Source organism: Hemitrygon akajei, chromosome 19 (genome assembly GCF_048418815.1).
Source record: "Hemitrygon akajei chromosome 19, sHemAka1.3, whole genome shotgun sequence".
Lineage (NCBI taxonomy): Eukaryota > Metazoa > Chordata > Chondrichthyes > Myliobatiformes > Dasyatidae > Hemitrygon > Hemitrygon akajei.
In genome coordinates, this window is record NC_133142.1 from 77,334,798 (window position 1) to 77,354,425 (window position 19,628).

The following is a 19,628-nucleotide window of genomic DNA, read 5'->3' on the forward strand; positions in this document are numbered from 1 at the left end:
ACATCTGTCACAAATAGGGCTTATATTAGGAAAAATATGCGCCAATTTATCTTTGGACATATGCGCCCTGTGTACTATCTTAAACTGAATTAAGATATGGAGTGTGCAGATAGATGAATTATTGACTAAATAATACATTTTACTCCACTGATTGTCTGAAAGTGAATGTTGAAGTTCTACTTCCCAGATGCGTTGAACCCTATCATTAGGCGACATGCGAGCACTCATTAACTGTTTATAAATGATAGCTATTAATCGTTTTTGAAAAGGTTTAAGCTGAAAAATAGCATAAGCCAAATTTAAAGAGCAGTTTGAGGGGTGATTCGGTAAAAAATCACGTACAAAATTCCTAACCTGTAAATATGTGAAAAAATGTGTTTTAGATATATCATATTTATCCATTAACTGTGAAATGGACATTAAACAGTCTTGTAAAAACAAATCTGAAAAACCGTCCCATGATCCTTTCCCTTCTCCAGCTCTGTATTACTTTCGCCAATCACCTTTCCAGCTCTTAGCTTCATCCCACCCCCTCTGGAGTCTTCTCCTATCATTTCGCATTTCCCCCTCCCCCCACTACTTTCAAATCTCTTACTATCTTTCCTTTCAGTTAGTCCTGACGAAAGGTCTCGGCCCGAAACGTCAACAGTGCTTCTCCTTATTGATGCTGCCTGGCCTGCTGTGTTCCACCAGCATTTTGTGCGTGTTGTACAGTATTTTCATGTCATTTTCTAAATATTTTGAAGTAGAATTTATTGTACTAATCTACAGAACATTGTGCATCATATAAAATCAAGAGAAAAATTCCAAAATTTCTCAACTATTTACTAAAAATTAAAACCAAAATTGTGAGTCTGAAAAAGTCTTCATCCCCTCCTTTGTAATTACCACACTCAATTTCCTCAGATGCCATTTGAGGTCTCATCAACACACCTAATTTGTCCAGATTGAATAGAGTGTTGGGAAATGTAAAAGAAACAATAGGGCAGTCTGTAACAGACGGGGAGAAGATTCAAACAGCAGAGATGCAGAGGGACGTAGGAGTCCTCATGCAAGACTCCCAGAATGTTAATTTACAGTTTGGGTCTGTGGTAAAGAAGGCTCATGCAATGTGGGCATTTCATTCAAGAGAATACAATAGACGATCGAGAAGATAATGCTGAGGCTTAATAAGCCCAGATGCGCTGAACAACTTCTATGCTCGATTTAAGACGGAAAATGATGTGGTGGTGAGGAAAACTAGCCCTTCTCCAAATGACCAGGTGCTGTGACTTACCATGCTGATGTGAGGAAAACTCTATGCAGGGTCAACCCACAGAAGTCTGCTGGACCAGACAATATTACTGGCAGAGTGCTCAGAGGATGTGCAGACCAGCTAGCAGATGTTCTCACTGACCTCTTCAACATCTCTCTGAGCAGCGGCATCATTCCAACGTGCTTCAAGGCCACCACCATCGTCCCTGTGCTAAGGAAGTCTTCAGTGTCATGCCTCAATGACTACCGTCCCATTGCACTCACATCCATCATCATGAAGTGTTTCGAGAAGGTCGTTATGAGGCACATCAAGAACCTGTTAGAACAAGTGTAAATAAAATTACTTATAAACCTTTAGAAATCAATGAAACTTCTAAAAAATTTTTATTCTGAACTGTATCAATCAGAATCACAAAATTGTATTGTTGAGATAGAAATGTTTTTATCACATATAACTCTCCCAAAATTGAATTCGGAAGAACAGAAGGGATTAGATGTGCCTTTTACATTAAAAGAGGTTGAAGAAGCTCTAGGATAACTTCAGAGTAATAAATCTCCAGGAGAAGATGGTTTTCTGCCCGAATTTTACAAAAAGTTTAAAGATTTATTAATTCCTCCTTTTATGGAACTAATACACAAAGCGGAAAGAACGCATAAACTTCCAGAATCTTTTTTGACAGCTATTTTAATAGTATTGCCAAAAATAGATAGAGATCCTTTAAAGCCAACATCATATAGACCTATTTCTTTGTTGAACATGGACTATAAAAGAATAGCAGGGATCTTATCTAATAGATTATCTAAATACTTACCAAAATTAATACATATGGACCAAACAGGATTTATTAAAAATAGACAATCGGCGGATAATGTAACTTGGTTACTTAGCATGATTCATCTGGCACAAAAGAGGGAAGAAATGAGTGTGGCAGTTGCTTTGGATGCAGAAAAAGCATTTGATAGATTGGAATGGGATTTTTTATTTAAGGTATTGGAAAAATATGGATTCGGAGTATCTTTTATAAAATGGATTAAAACCTTAAATACTAATCCCAAAGCTAAAGTGGTGACAAATGGCCAAATTTCAGCATCATTTCAGTTAACAAGGTCAACTAGACAAGGTTGTCCATTATCACCTGCTTTATTTGTGTTGGCAATAGAACCATTAGCTGAATTAATTAGAACTGACTCAGATATTTTGGGTTTCAGAGTTAATCAGGAAGAATATAAGATTAACTTATTTGCTGATGATGTTCTGCTTTATCTAACTAACCCATTGCATTCGTTGCGTAAATTATCGTCTCGATTGGAAGAATATGGGAAAATATCAGGGTACAAAATAAATAGGGATAAAAGTGAAATTCTACCCCTTACTAAAGGAGATTATAGTCAATGTCGATTAATAACTCGATTTAGATGGCCGATAAATGGTATAAAGTATTTAGGTATAAGAGTTGACAACGATATAAAGAATTTATATAAATTAAATTATTTGCCATTATTGAAAAAAATTCAAGAGGATCTTGATAAATGAATGATGTTACCAATAACATTAGTAGGTAGAGTCAATGGTGTAAAAATGAATATATTCCCTAGATTACAATATTTATTCCAAACACTACCAATACAATTACCGCAGAAGTTTTTTCAAGAGTTAAGTAAATGTGTGAGGAAGTTTCTTTGGAAAGGTAAGATGTCAAGAATATCGTTGGAAAAATTGACATGGACATTTGACCTAGGAGGGTTACAATTACCAAATTTTAAGAATTATTACAAAGCAAATCAACTTAGATTTATTGCATCTCTTTTTGATGAAGATAAACTGGCATGGATTCGAATAGAATTAGATAAAATAGGAGAAAATATACCAGAAGATTTATTTATATAAATGGGAATGTAAATGGATACGGGAAAAGAAAGAATCTCCTATACTAAAACATTTGATTGACTTATGGAAAAAGATAAATGGTGATGATGAGATAAAGAAATCTTTATTAGCAAAGAGACCTTTAATTCAAAATAAACTTATTCCTTTTACAATGGATAATCAACTTTTATATAGTTGGTTTCAAAAAGGGATTAGATATATAGGAGACTGTTTTGAAGGAGATATATTAATGTCATTTGACCAATTAAAGAATAAATACAAAATATCAAATAACACTCTTTTTTGTTATTTCCAATTAAGGGCTTATTTAAGAGATAAACTGGGTCAAACAATGTTATTGCCGAAACCTTATGAAATAGAAACTTTAATTCATAAAGGAAAAATTTTAAAAATGTATAATTTGATTCAAAAACAGGCAATTAAACAAGGAATTCATAAGTCAAGACAAAAATGGGGAACTGATTTGAATATTAAAATTGATGAAACAAGTTGGTGAAGATTATGTCTTGACAGTATGACAAATACAACAAATGTTCGACTAAGATTAGTGCAATATAACTTTTTACATCAATTATATATTACACCACAAAAATTAAACAGAGTAAACCCAAATTTATCTGATCAATGTTTTCGATGTAATCAAAAAATTGGTACTTTTTTACACTCTACTTGGTCTTGTTTTAAAATTCAACCTTTTTGGACAAATTTAAGAGTTTTACTGGAACAAATTGTTGGAACACAGCTTCCACACGACCCAATATTATTCTTACTCGGTGATATTGAAGGGATAAAACCGAAACCCAAATTGAACAAATATCAGGAAGAATTCATAAAAATTGCATTGGCAGTAGCCAAAAAGGCTATTGCAGTTACTTGGAAATTGGATTTATACTTAAGTATAGATCATTGGAAGAATGAAATTTTCAGCTGCATTCCACTTGAAAAAATTACTTCTAATTTAAGAAATAAATATGATATATTTCTGAAAATTTGGCACCCTTATTTACAAAAGATAGGATTAAATATATAGGTGTTCCGAAGATAAAATTATTGGTCATCTGGGGAAAGAAACAAATATATATTTTCAAGCTATTTTGAACTCCATGGAGCATGTGGGGATCTTCCGATATCCAGGCACTCTTTCTTTCTTTCTTTTTTCTTTTTTTAATTTCTTTTTTTTTCTCTTTTTCTTATATATAGGGATATGTTAGAGGGGGAGGGTTGATATTTTTTTTCTTTGTATTCTGTAACCTATTTGAAAATTCAATAAAAAAAAGATTTAAAAAGAAACCTGTGTGGATGAGTGTGTGCCTACGAAGACTTACCGTACATTCCCAAACCAAAAGCCATGGATTAACCAGGAGGTATGTCGTCTGCTGAAGGCTGGATCTATGGCATTGAAGTCTGGCAACCCAGGCCTGTACCAGAGAACCAGGTATGATTTGCGGAGGGCTATTTCAAGGGTGAAGAGACAATTTCGAACGTGGTTGGAGGCGATATCAGATGCACAGACTTACATCAGATATAACTCTGGTAGGTTTTCCAAGACATTACTGCTTACAAAGGAAAACCCAGTAGTATGAATAGCAGCGACGTTTCACTCCCAGATCAACTCAACGCCTTCTATGCATGTGTGACAAGTTTTAGGATAAGACACCAAAGATCTGTTAAGTTCAAAAATTGTTTAAAAACCGTGAAAACACATGTTAAAAAGGGCTAAAATACTAAAAGGTATTTAATTGATTTCATTGTTTCTTTCATTCTTTATTGTGTAAATTAAGCCCTAATAGTGTTATCAGTGATCTGCAGAGTAGGCTTGATCTGCTAGCCTGTGGTCGATTGCTTCTGTCTCCACCCACATTCCCAGGGGACATGGCGGTACTTTCTGCACTGGAGTAAATTCTCGGTGAGGAAACTCCTCACGTCGTTGTCGTGATTATTTCTCCCCGTTTTTCAGGTATGTTGTCGGTAATTTACGCTGTTAAAGGGGTCATGATGACTTTCTAATCTGTGTAAAGTGCCCAGAGAGTGTTTATGTGACGTTTCAGCAAGTAAGAGTAATGTTTTGCCGAGTATATTAAAGCGCGTGTGTGAGCGGAGCGGCCGCCATTCTGTGTACGGATACCGCGTGTTTTGCTGCTTTGTGAGTTTACATGTGCACCTATGTAAATGCATTTTGCACAGTTGTTTGTGTATTATTTATTTAGTAACTTTAAGTTGTGAGCGTTTACTGAGCTAGTGCTACATATTATTCACCAGTAACAGTAGAGAAAATGTGAATTATGTCTCAGGGAAATACTGTGTATTGCTGTAATTTACAGAGGGTATGTATTCAGTTGTGACCAATTTATTGTGAAGGTATTTTTTTTTTGTAATTTGTGTATATTTTTGATGACTTGAGTAAATTCTCGATGAGGAAACCACCTCACGTCTTTGTCGTGATTATTTCTCCCCGTTTTTGAGGGGCGTAACATAATGGAGGCACCGCCGAGATGGCGCTTCAGATGTCCGGTGACCATAACCTGGTGGCCGAATGCTGCAGCAGCTAAATTCTCCCCACAATACAACTCAGACATGCTGTAGTGAGGAAAGGCGCTGCTGTGTCGAGGAGAGCTGGAAGCTGGTGGTGGAGTACACGTCATCTGAGGCCAGTCAGAGATGATCAGGGACGTTAACGGCCTTCCAGTTCAGAGCCAGCTCCTGCACAGTAAGTTTCTCCTGTCCTGTCAACATGTTGGCCTTAGAAGAGCTACAGGAAGCGGTAGTAGGAGGGTTACGTACCCTGACTAGAGACAATTTGCTCAAAGTTTGTGATTTTGTTGACATATCAGGTGAGTGAAGAACAGCTGGTGAAGGAAAGTCCCGCATATCACTAGTGACTCGCGTAATGAAATTTCTTGAAAGAGAAGAAGTGGCAGAGTTTGGCGATGATGGCAGGTCGGAATTGTTGCGGCTGAGAGAGAAAATTGCAGACTTGACATAGGGTACAGATAATGGAGCAGCATCAGCCGGGGAAAGTGTGGAAAGGGCAGGGCCACGGAGAGAAGTAGAGGGACAAAGAACTGTGAAGCGACATAAAGAAGGGGAAATTGAGCAGCTCACCCCTGTTAATGCTACTGTTCATGAGTCTCAGTACCAGTCTCGAACTACCGTGAGCCCACAAGTCAGCAGGCGGCCCTCAGTCAGTGCTCAGCCGCAGCAGCCAAGCCCATGCTGGCACAAAGAGTTCAAAATCTCTGGCCAAATAGGCGAACCAGGCCAAAAGGATAAACTGATATTCTCCAGCTTTGCTCAGCAGATTGAGAATGGACTGAACAGAGGTTATCCTGAAATAGAAATAGTAGATGCTGTAGTTAGAGCTCTTTCTCCAGGCTCACAGTTATGCAGCTATTTGGAAGGAAGACCCAACCTGACTCTCCCCACAGTCCGACGCATCCTGCGCTCCCACTTCCAAGAAAAGAGCGCCACAGAGCTTTACAAGCAGCTCTTTACAAGCAGAGTTGGGCAGACGGAGGAGGGTGAAGTGGGTAGGGAAGGTCTCACACACACACAAAATAAAAAACATACATTTGAGGGGATGGAGGGTTAGGGTGGGAAGGAAGGTGAGAGGTTGGGCAGAGGGAATTGAGGTGAAGGAAGAGCAGAGGCAGGAGGGATGGAGAGAGAGGGAGAGGAAGGAGGAGGATGGGAGGGGAAGGGGAGAGTGAGGGAAGGGAGGGGAACGGGTGAGAGATGGGGAGGGGAGGAATTGGGAGGGAGTGGAGGAGTGTAGGGGAAGGGGAGGAGGAGGAAGGAAAGGGTTAGAGGAGGGGATGGGGAGGGAGGGGGGGAGAGGTTGGGGATGGGTAGAGGGAAGGAGAGTGCGGAGGAATAGGCAGGAGGAGGATGGAGGGAGGGCTCCCTGACAAGGTCCTAGGGGGGAAGGTGGGGAGGGAGATGGGGAAGTGTGTAGGAGGGGGAGGGAGGGGTATGTGTATAGGAGAGGGAAGAGGAAGAGGTGGGGGATGGAGGTGGAAGGAAATGTTGAGGAGAGAGGGAGGGGAGACGTGTGGGGGAGGGATGAAAATGAGGGTGGGATCGGGGAGGAGGAGGGAGGTGTTCCCTCACTGGAGGATCCAGGCAGTCACAGTACGGACAGCCAAGACCTGAGGGAGGGAAGGAAGAAGTGAGGAGGAAGGGTAGGGTGAGGCTGGGGGCCAAAAGTCTGGTGTCACTGGTGGAGCCACTGAGAGGACCTCTGGGATTGGTCAGTCACTGATGGTACAACAAAAAATCAGCTCGGGTGGATCTGAGCTGTTTGGTCAGCTGATTGGCTGAGACAGAACTCAAGATATTCATCAAGCGAATCAGAGGTGATGTTCCGTTGTCAATCAATCACCACTGGATCTGTGAAGTTCCCAAATACGATGCCATATGAAGTTGTCGTGCTGTAGTCTGGAAGGATCAGTTGGTGATATCAATCTCCCCAGGCCAATCATGGAACTGGATTTGAATGGACCTGTTGATGACAACATTATCTTTGAGGAAATCATGTCAGCTGGTTTGGATAACTTGGGGGGAGCAAGGTAATGGATGGGGAGTGAGCAGAGGGGAGGGGGAAGTGGTGTTGCTAGGATCCCATTCTGAGCCAGTCCCATCTGCCTAATTTGTCCCGTATCCCTCTAAACCTTTCCCATCCACGTACCTGTCGGAGTGTCTGTTGTGTGAATAATTTTCTCCTCAGTCCCTATTAAATCTTTTTTTTTAACCTTAACCCTGTGGCCTCTTAAAAAGCCCAACCTCTCTCCATAAGTTGGTCTCTCAAGTGCTAATACCTGTCTCGTAAATCTCCTCAGCACTCTTTCCAGCTGAGCAGTATTTTCCTCTAGCAATGCCAGCAAAACTGAATACAATACTCCAGGTGAGGCCTCACTAATGTCATCATCAATTAGACCATAAGGCCCTAAGACGCAGCAGCAGAATTCGGCGACTCAGCACCCTGAGTCTGATCTATCATTCCATCATGGCTGATTGAGTATCCCTCTCAACCACATCCTGCTGCCTTCTCCCTGTAACTTCTCATGCCATGACTAACCAAGAACCAATCAACTTCCATTTTAAATATTCTCAATTACATGGTCCCCACAGCCATCGGTGGCAATGAATTCCACAGATTCACCATCCTGTCACTGAAGAAATCCTCCCTATCACTGCTCTAAATGGATAGCCTCCATTCTGACGCCATGCGCTCTGACCCTAGATCAGAAAGTATACAAAATATCCTTTTCACATTCTATCTAGACCTTTCAATATTCAACAGGTTTCAATGAAATCCACTGTTATTCTTCCATGGCTATTAAAACTCCTCATATGTTAACCTTTTCTTTGTGGACTCCTTTTTGAGAACCTTCACTGGAAACTCTCCAAGGCCAGCACACCTTTTCTCAAAGTGACCCAAAACTGCTCACAATACTCCAAATTCAGTCTGACCAATGCCATATAAAGCCTCACCATACATCTTTCCTTTTATATTCTAGTCCATTTGAAATGAATGCCAACATTGCAGTTGCCTTCGTGACAATCCACTCAACCCTCAAGTTACCATTACGGAATCCTGTAGAAGTGCTTCCAAGGACCTCTACCCCTCTGATTGTTAAAATTTTCTCCCCATTTAGAAAATAGACTACACCTTAATTCCTTCTACCAAAGTGCATGACCAGACACTTCCCTACAGTATATTCCATCTACTACTTCCTTGCCTTTTCTCCCAATCTGTCCAAGTATTTCTGCAGACACCCTGCTTGCTCTCAACTACCATCTATCGTTGTATCATCTGCAAAGCCAGATCCCTTTGTTCTACCACAATCCTCATTACTCTACCATTCACTGAGCACTAGGTCACAACTCTTTCTGCACCACTTAACTAATTTAACCATTATATATATATATATACACACACACACACACACTTATTGTAATCGACAGTTTTTATGATTCTGTGTGTTGCTGCCACATAAAAAACAGGTTTCACGACACACAACATGCCAGTGATACTGAACCTAATTCTGATTCTGAATGCTGTCCACTGGACCAAAGGTAGGCCAGACCCTGGCACCCGGGAGGCAAAATACCTTCCAGGAATCTCGATCCAGTCCACAGAACCCCCTTTCACTTCCCCTAACTCACAAATCCACTATTACCACAGCTTCCCTCCTCACATCCCTTCCCTTCTCAGTCACAGAGCCAGACTCGGTGCAGATACCAGACCCCTGTGACTATCCTTTGCTTGGTCATCCCCTCTATGGATCCAGCATGAACCTGATTTTCCCAATCTACCTGCCTATGGAAATCTCACACGAAGATAGTAACATTGCTCTTATTACATGCCTTTTCTATCTCCCATTGCAATTTATATCCCACATTATGACCACTGTTTGGGAGCCTGTATATACTCCCAACAGAGACCTGGCCGTTTCTTAATTCTACCACCGCACTCCAACACCCCCCCCCCCCCCCACCAAGTTTCTGCAACTTCTGTTCCTATGTCACATCTCTCTTAAGAATTGGATTTCATTTTTAACAACAATGCCTGCCCACTCCCTCTGCCTGACCTTTCAACGCAGTCTATATTCTGGGATGTTAAGCTCCCAACTATGATCTTTAAGCAACAAACTCAGTGACATCGATAATGATGTTCCTGCCAATCTCTAACTGTGCTACAAGATGAAATACCTTATTCTGTATGCTGCGTGCATTCCAATGTAACAAATTCAGTCCTGTACTCATCATCATTTTCAACTCTGCCCCTACCTGTATGTTGCAATTCACCTCTGCAGCTTTGCCCTATCATCTGCCAGTCATTCTTCAGTCTCACTGCAAATGCATCCACTTCTATACCAACTGGCCCATCCTTAGCCACATCACTCCAGTCCCTACCCCCCTGCCAAATTAATTTAAACACTCCCCAACAACTCTTGCAAACCTCCCAGCGAGGATATTTGTTCTCTTCAGGGTCATGAATAACATGGGTGCTGTGGTCTCGAAAGCAAGTGTCATCACTGCCTCAGGTATACGAAACCCAAGCACTGGAAACTGTTCAACGTGATTCACAAACACCGTCATTAAGTTGTTGTGTTCTGATGTAATGATATCAGTGTCAGGCAATTACTTTTGCTTTGTGGGAGTGGTAATTGAGTTAACACAATGAGGTGGAAGGGAGGCAGAGGTACCAACCTGAGGAGTACTGAATGCAGTCGGCGCCTGCTGTCTCGGGCTTGCGTTCTGTAGTGGTCACTCTCGGCTTCATCGCTGGTTCATACGGTTAAAATCTCTGTTGTCTTCTGCACAATCATGTGTCACTGTTTCCAGCACTCTTGTCCCTCAAGGAGAAGAAACAAAAAGTAGATTCAAGCAACACACAGAAAACGCTGGAGAAACTCAGCAGGCCAGGCGGCATCTAAGTAAAAGATTCAGGCTGAGACCCCTCATCATGAAAGGAAACAAAAGAGAGGAAAAGAATCCACTGGCTTACAACTAGACAACAACAGGAACATCCACATTTTAAATCACAGATCTACACTGCATAAGAACTCATCCACACATTTTTCACTATCCTGTCGACATGTGTCACCACTTTTAGGGAACACAGTACTTCACCCCTCGGTGTCTCTGTTCTGCAACTCCCTTTGGGCCCTGTCATTTACTCTCTATGTTCTACTCCGGTTTAACTCCCAAAATCATACTTGTCCAGTTACGTTCAACCTGCCCTTTCTTGGCCCACTTTGCCAGATGGTCTCCATCCCATTGTAAACCTCAGACAACCCTCACCCTCACCACACACTCATTTTTGTGTCATCCACAAGCTACACTCATTGTTCGAACGTAAAGAGAAATACCTGAACGAGCTGTCGCCGGATCTTTCGAACCATCTGTGTAGATAAGTAAGAATCCATGATATCTGTCCTGTATACATCTGACTCGGGTCTCCAGCTGACCAGAGTTTAAATACTGTGGTGATGTTGCATCTCATTATGATGTGTCTGCTGGTGTCACTGTGACCTTGTGATGTTGAGGGGTCGTACCTCAACATCTCCATATTTAGTAAAAACTTTTATCATTGCCTTTTTGGCTACTGCCAGTGCAATTTTTATGAATTCTTTCTGATATTTATTCAATTTGGGTTTCGGTTTTATCCCTTCAATATCGCCTAATAAAAATAATATCGGGTTATGTGGAAGTTGTGTTCCAATAATTTGTTCCAGTAAAACTCTTAAATTTGTCCAAAAAGGTTGAATTTTAGAACAAGACCAAGTAGAATGTAAAAAAGTACCAATTTCTTGGTTACATCGGAAACACTGATCAGATAAATGTGGGTTTAATTTATTTATTTTTTGTGGTGTAATATATAACTGATGTAAAAAATTATATTGTACTAAACTTAACCGAACATTTATTGTATTTGTCATACTGTCAAGACATTGTCTTGACCAAGTTGTTTCTTCAATTTTAATATTCAAGTCCATTTCCCATTTTTGTCTTGACTTATGGATTCCTTGTTTAATTTTGAATCAAACTATACATACAAGAAATAGATTTTTTAGTTTTTCCTTTTTGAATTAAAGTTTCTATTTCATTAGATTTCGGCAATAACATTGTTTGACCCAATTTTTCTCTTAAGTAAGCCCTTAATTGGAAGTAACAAAAAAGAGTGTTATTTGATATTTTATATTTATTCTTTAATTGATCAAATGACATTAATATACCTCCTTCAAAACAATCTCCTATATATCTAATCCCTTTTTGAAACCAATTATATAAATGTTGATTATCCATTGTAAAAGGAATAAGTCTATTTTGAACTAAAGATCTCTTTGCTAATAAAGATTTCTTTATCTCATCATCAACATTTATCTTATTCCATAAATCAATCAAATGTTTTAATATAGGAGATTCTTTCTTTTCCCGTATCCATTTACATTCCCACTTATATATAAAATCTTCTGGTGTATTTTCTCCTATTTTATCTAGTTCTATTCTAATCCATGCCAGTTTATCTTTATCAAAAAAAGATGCAATAAATCTAAGTTGATTTGCTTTATAATAATTCTTAAAATTTGGAAGTTGTAACCCTCCTAGATCAAATTTCCATGTCAATTTTTCCAACGATATTCTTGACACCTTACCTTTCCAAAGAAACTTCCTCACATATTTATTTAACTCTTGAAAAAACTTCTGCGGTAGTTGTATTGGTAGTGATTGGAATAAGTATTGTAATCTAGGGAATATATTCATTTTTACGGTATTTACTCTACCTACTAATGTTATTGGTAATATCATCCATTTATCAAGATCTTCTTGAATTTTTTTCAATAATGGTAAATAATTTAATTTATATCAGTTCTTTATATCATTATCAACTCTTAGACCTAAATATTTTATACCGTTTATCGGCCATCTAAATTGAGTTATTAATCGACATTGACTATAATCTCCTTTAGTAAGAGGTAAAATTTCACTTTTATCCCAATTTATTTTCTAACCTGATATTTTCCCATATTCTTCTAATCTCGAGGATCATTTACGCAACGAGTGCAATGGGTTTGTTAAATAAAGCAGAACATCATCAGCAAATAAATTAATCTTGTATTCCTCCTGGTTAACTCTGAAACCCTTAATATCTGGGTCCATTCTAATTAATTCAGCTAATGGTTCTATCGCCAACACAAATAAAGCAGGTGATAATGGACAACCTTGTCTAGTTGACCTTGTTAACTGAAATGGTGTTGAAATTTGGCCATTTGTCACCACTTCAGCTTTGGGATTAGTATTTAAGGTTTTAATCCATTTTATAAAGGATACTCCTAATCCATATTTTTCCAATACCTTAAATAAAAATTCCATTCCAATCTATCAAATGCTTTTTCTGCATCTAAAGAAACTGCCACACTCATTTCCTCCCTCTTTTGAGCCAAATGAATTATGCTAAATAATACATTATCTGCCGATTGTCTATTTTTAATAAATCCTGTTTGATCCATATGTATTAATTTTGTTAAGTATTTAAATAATCTGTTAGATAAGATTTTTGCTATTATTTTATAGTCAGTGTTTAACAAAGAAATAGGTCTATATGATGTTGGCTTTAAAAGATCTCTATCTTTTTTTGGCAATACTATTAAAATAGCTGTCGAAAAAGATTCTGGAAGATTATGCGTTCTTTCCGCTTGGTGTATTAACTCCATAAAAGGAGGAATTAATAAATCTTTTAACTTTTTATAAAATTCAGGCGGAAAACCATCTTCTCCTGGGGATTTATTACTTTGAGATGCTCCTAGAGCTTCTTCGACCTCTTTTAATGTAAAAGGCATATCTAATCCCTTCTGTTTTTCTGAATTCAATTTTGGAAGAGTTATTTGTGATAAAAACCTTTCTATCTTGACATTATCATTTTGTGATTCTGATTTATACAGTTTGGAATAAAAATTCTTAAAAGTTTCATTGATTTCTAAAGGTTTATAAGCAATTTTATTTACTCTTGTTCTAATTGCATTTATCGTTTTAGAAGTCTGATCTGTTTTTAACTGCCAAGCAAGAACCTTATGTGATCTTTCACCTAGTTCATAATATCTCTGTTTAGTTCTCATAATTGCTTTTTCTGTTCGATATGTCTGAAGTGTATTATATTGTAACTTCTTGTTAACGAGTTGTCTTCATTTATCTTCTGTCATATATCTTTGAGATTCTTTCTCTAATTTTGTAATCTCTTTTTCCAATTGATCTATTTCTATCATATATTCCTTCTTAATTTTAGAAGTATAACTTATTATCTGACCTCTCAAATATGCCTTCATTGCTTCCCACAATATAAATTTATCATCAACTGAATGTGAATTTGTATCTAAAAAAAACTGAATCTGCTTTTTCATAAAATCACAAAAATCTTGATGTTTTAGTAATAATGAATTAAATCTCCATTTATAAATTGATTCCACTTTATCTATCATTATCAAAGGAGAATGATCTGACAATATTCTTGCTTTATATTCCATATTTTTCACTCTGTCTTGAATATTCGTTGTTAATAGAAAAAAATCTATCCTTGAATAAGCTTTATGTCTATTTGAATAAAATGAATAATCTCTTTCTTTTGGGTTAATTCTTCTCCATATATCAATCAAATTTAAATCTTTCATCAATGATAAAGTTAATTTTTCTACTTTTGATTTTGTGACAACCTTTGTTGATCTATCTAAAACTGGATCTAGACAAAAGTTAAAATCTCCACCTATTAATATTTTGTCATGTGCGTTAGCCAAATTCAAAAAGACCTCTTGTATAAATTTTACATCATTTTCATTTGGTGCATAAATATTCATAAAAGTCCATAGTTCTGAAAAAATTTGACAATGTATAATTACATATCTCCCCGCCAAATCAATTAATACGTTTTGTATTTTAATTGGTAAATTTTTATTAACCAAAATTGCAACTCCTCTCGCCTTTGAGTTAAATGAAGCTGCAATAACATTTCCAACCCAATCTCTTTTTAATTTCTGATGTTCTATCTCTGTTAAGTGTGTTTCTTGTAAAAAAGCTATATCTATTCTCATTTTGTTAATGTATGTTAAGATTCTTTTTCTTTTCACCGCTCCATTAAGCCCATTAACATTAAAGCTTTAAAAATTCAGTACATTAGTCATTATTTTTAATTAGGTTACTCCAATCTATAATAATACCTAATCTTTCAACTTTCGTGGTACCTTGGGGAATCTTTTAAAAATTCTCCATGTTGCTATGTGTGTCCCCACCAATCCTCCAGGCAAAAAAAGAAAGATAGAAGAAAAATAGCTTATAAAGAGAAAAACAAAATACCCCCCTACCAATGTTGTGGATAAAAAATAAAACAACATTACCCCTCTCTGTTGCACGGGTCAAGGCAATCTCCACGATTACACACGTGAATCCCATAGCAATCGATCCAAAGCTCCCCCGCGACATAAAAAAGTATATATATGAGAAGAAAAAAAATACTACTCTCAATTAATATTTCTCAAGTTTTGCCTTTCTCCCCCTGTATCATCCTTAAATGTCTATCAATTCCATTCACTGTCTCTGTCTTCATCTTTAATCCATTACGCTTGGAAATCTGTATGTGTAGTTAGTGAATACTTGGGAGTTTTTGTGCGAACTCCTCCGCTTCTCGATAATCGGTAAAAAATATTCTTTTTCCATCCTCCAAAAAAATTATCAGTGTTGCTGGGTGACGCATTATGAATTTATAACCCTTTTCCCATGAAGCTTTTTTCACTGGGTTAAATTCCTTCTTTCTCTTCAAAAGATTATAACTTATATCAGGATAGAAAAGAACTGCTTTCCCTTCTATCGTCAATGGCCCTTTTCTCTTTCCGGCACATTGGGCAGCCGCCTTCAGGATCTTTTCTTTATCTTGGTATCTTAAGCATTTTATCAAAATTGATCGTGGATTTTGATCAGCTTGAGGTCTTGATCTTAAGGCTCTATGAGCCCTTTCAATTTCAATTAGAGTTTCGTCTTCCATTTCCAAGTTTTCAGGGATCCATTTTTGAAAAAACTTCATTGGATCTTCTCCTTCTATATTCTCTTTAAGTCCAACAATCTTAATATTGTTTCGTCTGCTAAAACTTTCAAGCTTATCCACATTTTCCAACAATTGTTTTCTTTCTGATGTCCAGGCAGAGATATTATCTTCCATTTTATTCATTCTTTCAGCCATATCTTCTGTTGTAGCTTCCAAGTCTATAATTCCCTTTTCCATTTTTTCCTGTCTTTTTATCATTTTATCAAACATAATCTCCATATTTATTATTTTTTAATTTCTTTTAATGCGTTTAATTTTTCTAATTTACGCATTATATGCATCAAAGTTTTTTCTATATTTCCAGAAAAACTTTTACTTCCATCTTTGTCTGATTTTTCCAGAGAATCTGAATCTGCCTCAGATTCACTTTCACTTCCAGTTTCAATCGTAACTGGGATTTGTAGTTCAGGTTGCTCGTGTTTGCGCATGCTCCTTCCTTCACGTTTGCGCAGTTCTCGTTGGTCTTTTTCTTTAGAAATGGTCGACGTTGCCGCAGTTTCCTGTTCTGTATCACCAGAGGTAAAATGTACCTGAGCCCGCGGTTCTCTGGCAGCAGTGGGCTTTGATTCTGTTCCAACTTGCGTTGTCTTCACGGTAGTAGTTTTCTTCATCTTCTGTTTACGAGACATAGTTTGAAACAATCCGGAGTAGTTTATAAGTAACTTTTAGAAAGTATTTACTAACTTTTCTTCACTTAAACATTAATTTACTGATTTTTTACGGGAGAGCTGGATTTCCGTGTCTCGATCCTACGTCATCACGTGACGTCCCCCATTTCCATCTTACCCTTCCTGAAGTCCACAATCAGCTCTTCCATCTTACTGACGTTGAGTGCCAGGTTGTTACTGCGGCACCACTCTACAAGTTGGCATAGCTCATTCCTGTACGCCCTCTCGTCACCACCTGAGATTCTACCAACAATGGTTGTATCGTTAGCAAATTTGTAGATGATTTTGAGCTATGCCTAGCTACACGGTCATGTGTATACGGAGAGCGGAGCAGTGGGCTAAGCACACACCCCTGAGGGTGTTGCAACACCCCAGTGTTGATCATCAGCAAGGAGGATATGTTATCACCAATCCGCACAGACTGTGATCTTCCAGTTAGGAAGTCGAGGATCCAACTGCAGAGGGAGTAACAGTGGCCCAGATTCTGTAACTTCTCAATCAGGATTGTGGGAATGACAGGATTGTGGAATTGTAGGTGTTTGTGTTGCCCAGGTGGTCTAAAGCCATGTGGAGAGACTTTGAGATTGTGCCTGCCCTTGACCTATTGTGGCGATAGGCAAATTGCAATGGGTCCAGGTCCTTGCTGAGGCAGGAGCTCAGTCTAGTCATAACCAACCTCTCAAAGCATTTCATCACTGTCGATGTGAGTGCTACTGGGCGATAATCATTAAGGCAGCTCACATCATTTTTCTTAGGCACTGGTATAATTGTTGCCTTTTTGAAGCAAGTGGGAACATCCTCCTGTAACAGTGAGAGGCTGAAAATGTCCTTGAATACTCCCACTAGTTGGTTGACACAGGGTTTCAGAGCCTTACCAGGTACTCCATCAGGACATTCTGCCTTGCGAGGGTTCACGCTCTTTAAAGACAGTCTAACATTGGCCTCTGAGACAGAGATCACAGGGTCATCAGCTGCAGCAGGGATCTTCACAGCTGTAGTTGTGTTCTCCATTTCAAAGCGTGCAAAGAAGGCGTTGAGCTCATCTGGTAGTGAAGCATCTCTGCCATTCATGCTGTTGGGTTTTGCTTTGTAGGAAGTAATGTCTTGCAGTCCCTGCCAGAGTTACCGTGCATCTGATATCGCCTGCAACCTCATTTGAAATTGTCTCTTCGCCCTTGAAATAGCCCTCCGTAGATCATACCTGTTTCTCTGGTACAGGCTTGGGTTGCTAGACTTGAATGTCACAGATCCAGCCTTCAGCAGACAATGTACCTCCTGGTTCATCCACGGCTTTTGGTTTGGGAATGTACGGTAAGTCTTCGTAGGCACACACTCATCCACACAGGTTTTAACGAAGTCGGTAACAACTGCAGCATACTCATCCAGATTCAAAGATGAATCCCTGAATACAGTCTAGTCCACTGATTCAAAGCAGTCCTGTAGGCGCTCCTGTGCTTCCCTTGTCCAAACCTTCTTGGTCCTCACTGTTGATGCTGCAGTCTTCAGTCTCTGCCTATACTCAGAGAGTAGAAGTACATCTAGGTGATCAGACTTCCCAAAGTGGGAATCTCGTTCATCCATCCATGCGCGTCACTAATTAGATGACGAGGCATTTGGCGAGTTGAAACACTGTCTGGTCAAAAACCAGCTGCGTGCACTTTTCGTGGTTTAATGTGTCACGTCCACAGAATGAATGGATTGTTCCCTACCCCTAGCGGGGAACGGGCCATGCCAATGTTATGGGCACTTGCCGGTGTAATAGGCAAATCGTCTTTCTCACTTAGGAGTCTGAATCTGACTGGTCTCCTATTCGGCAGGATATTGACAACGGGGGATGTGAAGCAGAATTGGGTTAGGGTTAGGGTTAGGGTTAATAGAGAACGTGAGCTATGATCAGACCATTGACATTCATTGTGACTTAGAACATGGGAATGTACTTTTGTCGTGAATGTTACTCTTTGTGCCTAACTTCTCTAGACATACCCGTATGTATTGGATAAGCCAGGAAGCTGTGGCACTCATTTAATGGTAAGCAGTCATCGTCAACCTTATTTGCTCACCTGACTGTTACCTTTCACCGGCTAGCCGTCCATGAACGTCTGCAAGACGTCAATCGTCAACCTAATCGTCAGGCTGCAGATGCCTCTTGCAAACGTCTTGAATCCCCTCCCTCCGATGTATTGCAACAGTTTTTCGTTCATTTTAGTCCAGAGACCCCTTGCTCCGACCACGAAACCTAAGTATTCCACGGACTCTGCGCCAGTCAGTTCTTGGATCTGACGCGTCAGGTGTTTGTACTTGGCCGATTTCTCTCTCCATCCCTTCTCTAAGGCATTACGGTTATCCTCATACCGGATGCTTACGTCCACTACTGCCGCCCTTCCTTCCTTCACGAAGACCAGGTCTGGCTTCCATAATGATCCGTCTTCTATCCGAATATGAGGTTCGACATAAGCCTCCCATCCGTTCCGACATACTTTCTCCTTCAACTTATCCATCACCTTATTGTGCCTCTTTATTCTGCTCCTCTTTACTGCTCCACACCTTCCAGATATGTGTGCCAGTGTCTCATTGGCCACACCACATCTCCTGCAGGTTTTTATTCTCCGGTCTTCCCCTTTGTTCCTGGTACACTGGGTCGGGTACTGACCGCATCTCAGCAGCAAAGCGCCCACGATTTGGTAAGCTTTCCACCCCTCGTGGTTCTTCAGCCACCAGTTAGAGAACTCATTCCCTTTGAAGTGTTTGACTCCCGAACCTTGTTGAGCGAGAAGGGCCCATTTGTCAAACTCTACTGCTCGCCAGTCTAGCTCGAACTTGGGGATTGCACCTTCCCCCTCCATCATCTCTCCTAGGAAGCTATCCAACATACCCAGGCCCTCTCCCAGGTATGTTTCAATGTTCAGCTCGTCATTTCCCCGAACATCTTTAATCGCTTTGAGGTTTGCCAGACTTTGAATCCTCATCTGGTTGTCCTCATTTGCCATACTGAAGGATGCTTTAATCACTCGGTCTTCTGAGAGCTCCAGCGCCAACCTTTTCCGTATCACAGCCACCGGAATTTGGATCTCCAACTTTGGTAGACACAACCCACCGTCCCTTATTCTGGAATATAAAATCCCGTTGGTTGTGTCATTCGGTAGATGGAGTATCTCTTTGGCCGTCGTCCGGATCAGTCGGTCCAGCTCTCTCAGTGAGTTTTGGGATGCTTCTACCAGGGTCA